A 6801-nucleotide genomic window follows, 5' to 3' on the forward strand; every position below is an offset into this window, starting at 1 on the left:
TGGGGAAACTATTTGCAACATCCAAAACCAGCAAGGACTTCATACATATCATACAAAAACAGCTCTCTAAAACCCACAAGAAGGGTGAACAATGGTGGTGCAGTGGCAGAGTTCTTGCCTGCCATGCCAGAGACCTGGGTTCGATTCCCAGTGCCTGCCCATGCCAAAAAATAAATAAACAAATAAATTTTAAAATCCATAAGAAAAAAAAAGTAAGAAAATCACTTTTAAATGAGTAAACTACTAAATAGACATTTTCCAGATGAGGGAAGCCCAAGGAGCTAATAAGAATATGAAAAAAATGCTCACACTCTTCAGTAAACTATGAAAAAATGCTCAAACTCCTCAGTAAATAGAGAAACTCAAATGAAAATAAGACATATTAGCATGGGAGGGGGAATTAAAAGATAGATAATCTCAGACTTGATCAGTATGTAACAAGATGAGAACTCTGGTATACCATTGGGGGACCTATAAACTTTACAGTCACACAGACAAATGCTGATGTGTCTTCTACAGGCCCCTTCTGGGTCTATATGTCAAAGAGATTTTTGCAGTTTCAGAAGGGTCTGTACGATGTGATTTGCGGTGCTGAGACTTTTAAGACAATGTAGGTATCCATCCTTAAAGGAACAGTAAAATTCAGTGGATGCACACTATGCAATAATACCTTGCAGGAGTTAAAAATAAAGAATTAACTAGATACAGCAGCATTGATCTTAAAGAAAAAAAATAGGACTGACTAAAGTAAGAAACAGAGTCAGGGTTTAGCACAATACCATTTATGTAAATTAAAAATACAAACCTGCTCCAAACCCTCCATATTTTACTAGTATACGTGCATATTTAGAGATTCACTATCAGCATATTAGTTTGGAAACTTATTGGGGAGAGGGGAATAGAAGTAGAGATTGGGAATTAAAGGGAAAAAATAAAATAAGAGAGGTGTCACATGAACCATGAGGAACAACAATAAGATATTATGAGTTGAAAAGTTTGTACCATAGTTCAAAAGCAATGCAAGTGAAAAACCACTGAGAGAATATAAAGTTTTATAGTTCATGATTTTTTTTCATTCCCTGTATTTGAAGAAGAGTGAAATGAACCAAAATAGACTTGATTCCTAGTTTTATTGGATTTTCAATGTATTCTAAAAAATGGTGATTTGCATTGGCTAAGCATCACACATTGGCAGTTCATCTGGATTTTATAAGCTTTTAAATATCTCCAGTAATCTCTCATTATCACAGATTTCTTCTTTCCTCTTTTTTATACTCTATTTCACACAGAGCTAGAGTAAAAGGTAGGTCATACAGGAGTTGCCTGTATTTCAGAGATGCTAAAAATATCTCTAGAAGTACAGGGAGATGGAAAAACTATTTTTCCTAGCATCCCTATGAGGGAGAACATGTGAGTTACAGGGAATCCAGGTATAAGTTGTGCAGTGTGGGTCTGTGTGTGGCTCCTCTTCCAGGGAAATAAGTGAATAAGATTAGGAGTTATTTAAACTGGACACACGCCCAAGCTGTAGATCTCTGCACAACTCCAGCAGGTGTCATTTTCATAGGGTTTTCAAAACTGTCGACAACGGCTTGTTTAAACTGCCCCCTTTGAGGTCTACTTAGCCATTTGAGTGAGTAAATATCCCACTCAATCAGATTGCAGGGCTCTTGTTTTGCACACTGGATGCATCGGGGGCTGGAATTGAATTGTTTGGGAAAAGAGAAGTCAGGTTGAATGTCACTGCGAGCAATTTTTCTTCCCAATCCTTCCCTCATGTAGCACTAGCATTTCCTCTAAATAAATCTGGGATGCATATTTAAAGACTATCAATTTGAAGAGGCACCAAGTTATTAGACTGCCTGGGGAGCCATCTGTTTGTCTTGCTCTGCTTCCAACATAGGGAAGCCAGAATTCTGCCATGAGCCTCCATTTTGGAGTGTTGAAGCCCAACTGTCACTCCGACCACGTGCTCGGCCTTCACAAACTCGAACTTTCCCTCCCTCTGGCCATTCTTTCTTAAGTGAAGTTCAAAAGGCTCTCTGTGGTTTTCATTTGCTGAGGGAGCGGAGCTAGCGTGGCCGCGGGTAAAACCACACCAGGGCTCCATCCGCTGGGGAGCAGCGCAAGAGTTCTGGCCTGAGCTCACAAAAGGGTATTTACGAAAAGAGTGGCAAGTGTCTTTATTTCACCCTAATTTTTAGGAAACAGAGATGAAGCACTACATTTTGGGAACGGGAGGAGCGGTCTGTTGGTTTATTTGTTTGAGCAGGTCTGTGCAGAATGTTTCATAACCTCTGTAATTATGAAATTATATAATTTCAATAATTCTCTAACCAAATATGACAAATTTTAATCCCAGATGTAAAGTAAATATTAAAAAAAAGTATTTTCTGATTGCTGAAGAACGTATTGGGGGCTTGAATTTTCATACATCATTCAACAGTTTTTCTTAAAATAGTCCAATTTTTTTTTTTTGGCTCAATCCACATATTAAACTGTTTAATAATGTGTTTCGTCCATTAAGCTGTCAGCAATGTTTTGTTCATTGACTCTTCAGAAAGACCCAGAATCTGGAATACAAAGTGCAAGCAAACTCTTCCAGATTGAGTTGCAGGTACCAGAGCAGGTGCTGGATACACCTCTGAGGTGGGGACCCCTGGAGCCTCGTGGGAGTGGGGGTTCAGTGAGGTGCCCAGGGCTGGGACTGGCCATGGCCTTTTCCTGGCTACCCTGCCTGTCACTTATTGGGAAAGCCATCTCAACATGAGGACATCGGGCCAGATCATTTCCAAAGGTCCTCGCCAACTTTTGAACTTGCAATTTTGAATGAAAGTTTAATAAATACTTTACCACCCTTTTCATTTGTAAGAAGTTACAATAAAAATAACAGAAGCGTACATTGAAGACCTGTGCTAAGCATTATTTTCTCACTCCCAACTCCTCTAAAACGGGCACTTTTCTACCCATTTTCCAGAGCAGAAAACTGTTAAATAACTTCTTTAAGGCCACGGGATGGAAAGCAACCCCGGGTCTGCTCCCACAGAACACAGCCCTTATACTGTCTTTTCAATTTTTAACTGCCTCTGAGGTTTGTCCCTAATTATCAGCACCATCCTTTCCAGGCCCTGCCTCTGACCCACCATCTGGCAAGTGTTGGTGGTGCAGTTCTGCGCAGTTCAACCTTTTGTTTTGTTTTGTTTTGTTTTGTTATGTTTCTGTCTTTGTGAAATGCGCAGCCTCCTGAGTGAGACTCGATTGTACCCCTCTCCAGCCAAGCCAGCCCGCGCGGAGGCGTGGCTACCGCCCGAGATGGGTGGAGTATGCTGATGATTGACGGCAAAGCCGCGCATGCCTCTGGATGTCCTCCCCGCTGTTCACGGTCTCGTAATTTACATGCTCCGTTTGAAATACAGAGGCTGAGGCACAAGAATTATCCATCTGTTTCCTTGACTTTTTAACCAAAGAGTGCTAGTTTATTGCTGAGCTTAAGGATAAAAGAAGCAAGAAATGAAAGTTGGTGTTTTTTTGTTTCCTCCTCGCTAAGTACAATCAGATGTTGGACTCTCAGAGATTGATGCGCACGCCACTTGGCCTCTCCATTGTTCAGCTCCTTTTGGGGATTTGGGGAGTTTTGTTTTTGTCTTTATTTTTGAGATAATACTTTTCATCATAAATGAAAACCGAAGGGCCCTATACAAATATTTTCAGTTAAATTCATCAAACAGTCCCAATGTTGTAGTGCCAGGAAAAAAAATAAAACAGGACTGATAAAACTGATTTGTGAGACTTTATAGGGAAACAACGGTCCTTTCATCTCTGAATACACAGTTTATTATTGACCCTGAAGTACTCACTGGAATTCTGGGCAAAGGGCACCCATTCAGAAATAATCTATCCAAGACCCGAAGTGCTCCACCAGGAACCAGAGATAAACATCTTTTATGTTCCTTCTAGTACAGGATTAAAGCTGCCGACCTATTAGATTTTCGTGCCCAAGTAATCAACCAAGGTAATCTGCTGCCTCAGAAGATCTTTTAATCCAAAAGAACAAATTATTTGTTACATAAAACGAAGCGACTCTTTCTATTGGATTTCAAAGATGAAGGAATAGAGATGAATCTTCTCAAAGGTTAATCTGGGAGTTGAATAAGTTAGTGGTTTGACATTTCTGTTCTTGAGGGAAACAAAATATGTCAAAGTATTCATGTTCACTCTTGTTTCTATTAAATGCACATTCCTTTAGGATGCATGGCACAAGAACTTTCTCTCCACCTTCCCACACTTTCTCCTTTGGCCAAGAGAATTTTCCCCTGGAACAGAGATTTATCTGTGGTCTCCAGGTGTATCACTCAAAATTTCTACTGGTTTGCACACATGGAGATCAGCACAGAAGCATATTAGATCAGGTGCACAGGGTTCTTCCAAAAACTGCAAAGAAATGCTTGGGCATCAGTAAAGATCTAGGGTTGCGACACCAGGATGGGCACCAAAAGGGGATCTGCCTGCCTCAGGGTTCTCTTCTCTGGTCTCTGCTAGAATCTGTTGTTTCACCTTGTGTCTTTATCTTCTTGAACAAGGTATGGTACTTTACCCAAGCTTGGCCAATCTAATTCTTCCCCCTGATTTTTAACTGGAGCAAGCACTGGTCCCAGTAGTCCTGCCTATGTTTGATGTCTTCATCTTCCTGAGCAACAGTTGGTACTTTACCCAAGCCCAACAATCAGAATTCCTTCCTAGGACTTTTAACTAGGACAGGATCATGAAGTCAATCTTTTCTGAGGGTGATTGCTTTGAAATGTGGTCTTTGTGAGGGACCTGGTCTGCCTTGAAAGAGAATGATATAGAAATGTAGCAAGAAGAAAAGATGACATATGACAGACAAGAGAAAATCTTGCAGAAAGATAGTATATTGTTTGTTGTCCAAGTACAGTACAGCTCTGCTCAATTCAGATTATGTGCATATCTGCTTAGGATTGTGCACTACAGCCCTAATAGTAATGTATGAGGACCACTACATCTGGCCATGCAAGTGGTAGCAATAGTGTGACACTGGGAAAGAGTGACATTCTTGAAGATGATTCTTATTTCAAACCTACTGACTGTCTGGGAGCATTGAGTCTCATATGCAGACCTAGGGCCCTTGGCAGAAGTCTCAAGAAGTAGTGTTGTGGAGACCATTTTATTGTCTTACCATAAGTTAGCTGTAATTGAAGAAATAATCACTATTTCTCTACATTCCTTCTGTGCAAGCTGAGCTTCAGAGATTTAGTAGCCAATGCCACCAAGACCAATTTTTCACTTTGGAAGCCTGAAGCCCTGGGACGGAGTTGAGTAAAATCCAAGATGGAAGGCTTTGAGGAGGACAACTTTGGCAATGAAAAATGCTGTATCCATCAGCGGGGCATCTTCTTCCAACAGAGCATGCATCCTGCCGCAAAATATAGAGCAGAACCCTCAAGGTAATAAGAGGAAGATGGAATGAAAATTGGGAATCACAGGTATGCATCAGGAAAATGTGTTTTGAAGATAATTAAACATTATTCGGAGGTCTTTTCAAAGATGACAAAGCAGAGAACTAGAAAGACAAAGCAGCCTGATTCTCACTGCATATAAGCAAACTCCTAAAAACCAGTGTATCTTTCCTCCATGTTCTCCAAAATGCTTCAACAATTCTCCTATCCTGGCTCATATAATTATCTCCTTTTCACTGATGAAGAAACTAAAGCTAAAAAGAGACAATATTAGCTAGTGGCAGTTCTGGTTTAAACACAGGTCATCAGTCAATCCAACAGCAAGAAATAACAATTACTAGCTTATATGTACTTGGCCAAAAAGCCCCAAGTTACATGAAGTGAACACATTGATGGGAGAAACAGACAATTCAAAAATAATAGCTGGAGACTTCAATACTTCAAGTTCAACGCTAAATAGGAAAAGAAAGGAGAGACTAGAACCACACCGTGACCCCACTAAACAGACCTAGCGAGCATCTACAGAACGCTCCATCCACAAATAGCAGAATTCATTCTTCTCAAGTGCACATTCTTCTCTAAGAAAGACCATCTGCTAAGCCATAAAATAAACCTCAATAAATTTAAAAGGATTGAAACTGTACAAAGTATGTTCTCCGATCAAAATAGAGGAAAGTTAGAAATTGATGACAGAAAGAAATTTTAAATTCACAAATATAGAGAAATTTAAAAATACACTCCCAAATAACAATGGGTCAAAGAAATCATAACAACAAAAAAGAAACTAATTTGAGATGAATGAAAGTTAAAACATAACATACCAAAACTTATGGAATGCAATTAACGTAGAGCTTAGAAAAAAATTAATAGCTTTAAATACCTACATTAAAAAAAAAGAAAGTTCTCAAATCACCAACCTAACCTTCTACCTTAAGAAAGTGGAAAAGAAGAGCAACCTAAAATCCAAAATAAGAAAAGGTAAGAAATAGTACAAATTAATAAAATAGAAAACAGAAAAACAATAAAGAAAATCCCAGCTGAAAGTTGGTTCATTGAAAAGAACCACAAAATTAACAAACCTTTACCCAGGTTGCCCAAAAAAAGGAAAAAGAGAGAGAAGTCTCAAGTTACTAAAAACAGAAACAAAATAGGAGACATCATTACTAACTTTACAGAAATAAAACTGGTTTTAAGGGAATACTATAAAAAACTGTATGCAAAAAAAATTAGATAGCTTAGATAAAAAGGAAAAATTGCTAGAAAGAAACAAACTCCTGAAACTGGCTCAAGAAGAAATAGAAAATATGAATAAACCAATAACAACTAC

General features: G+C 39.0%; 1 long non-coding RNA gene across 1 annotated transcript; it reads left to right on the plus strand.

Annotated features, from left to right (window-relative positions):
* Positions 1-1974: 1974 nt before the first annotated feature.
* Positions 1975-6163, plus strand: LOC143661208 (uncharacterized). Its single transcript, XR_013164451.1, has 3 exons — positions 1975-2155; positions 2528-2617; positions 3240-6163. It is a non-coding gene; the product is annotated as an uncharacterized LOC143661208 (long non-coding RNA).
* Positions 6164-6801: the final 638 nt, after the last annotated feature.

This window comes from Tamandua tetradactyla, chromosome 2 (genome assembly GCF_023851605.1).
Source record: "Tamandua tetradactyla isolate mTamTet1 chromosome 2, mTamTet1.pri, whole genome shotgun sequence".
Classification (NCBI taxonomy): domain Eukaryota; kingdom Metazoa; phylum Chordata; class Mammalia; order Pilosa; family Myrmecophagidae; genus Tamandua; species Tamandua tetradactyla.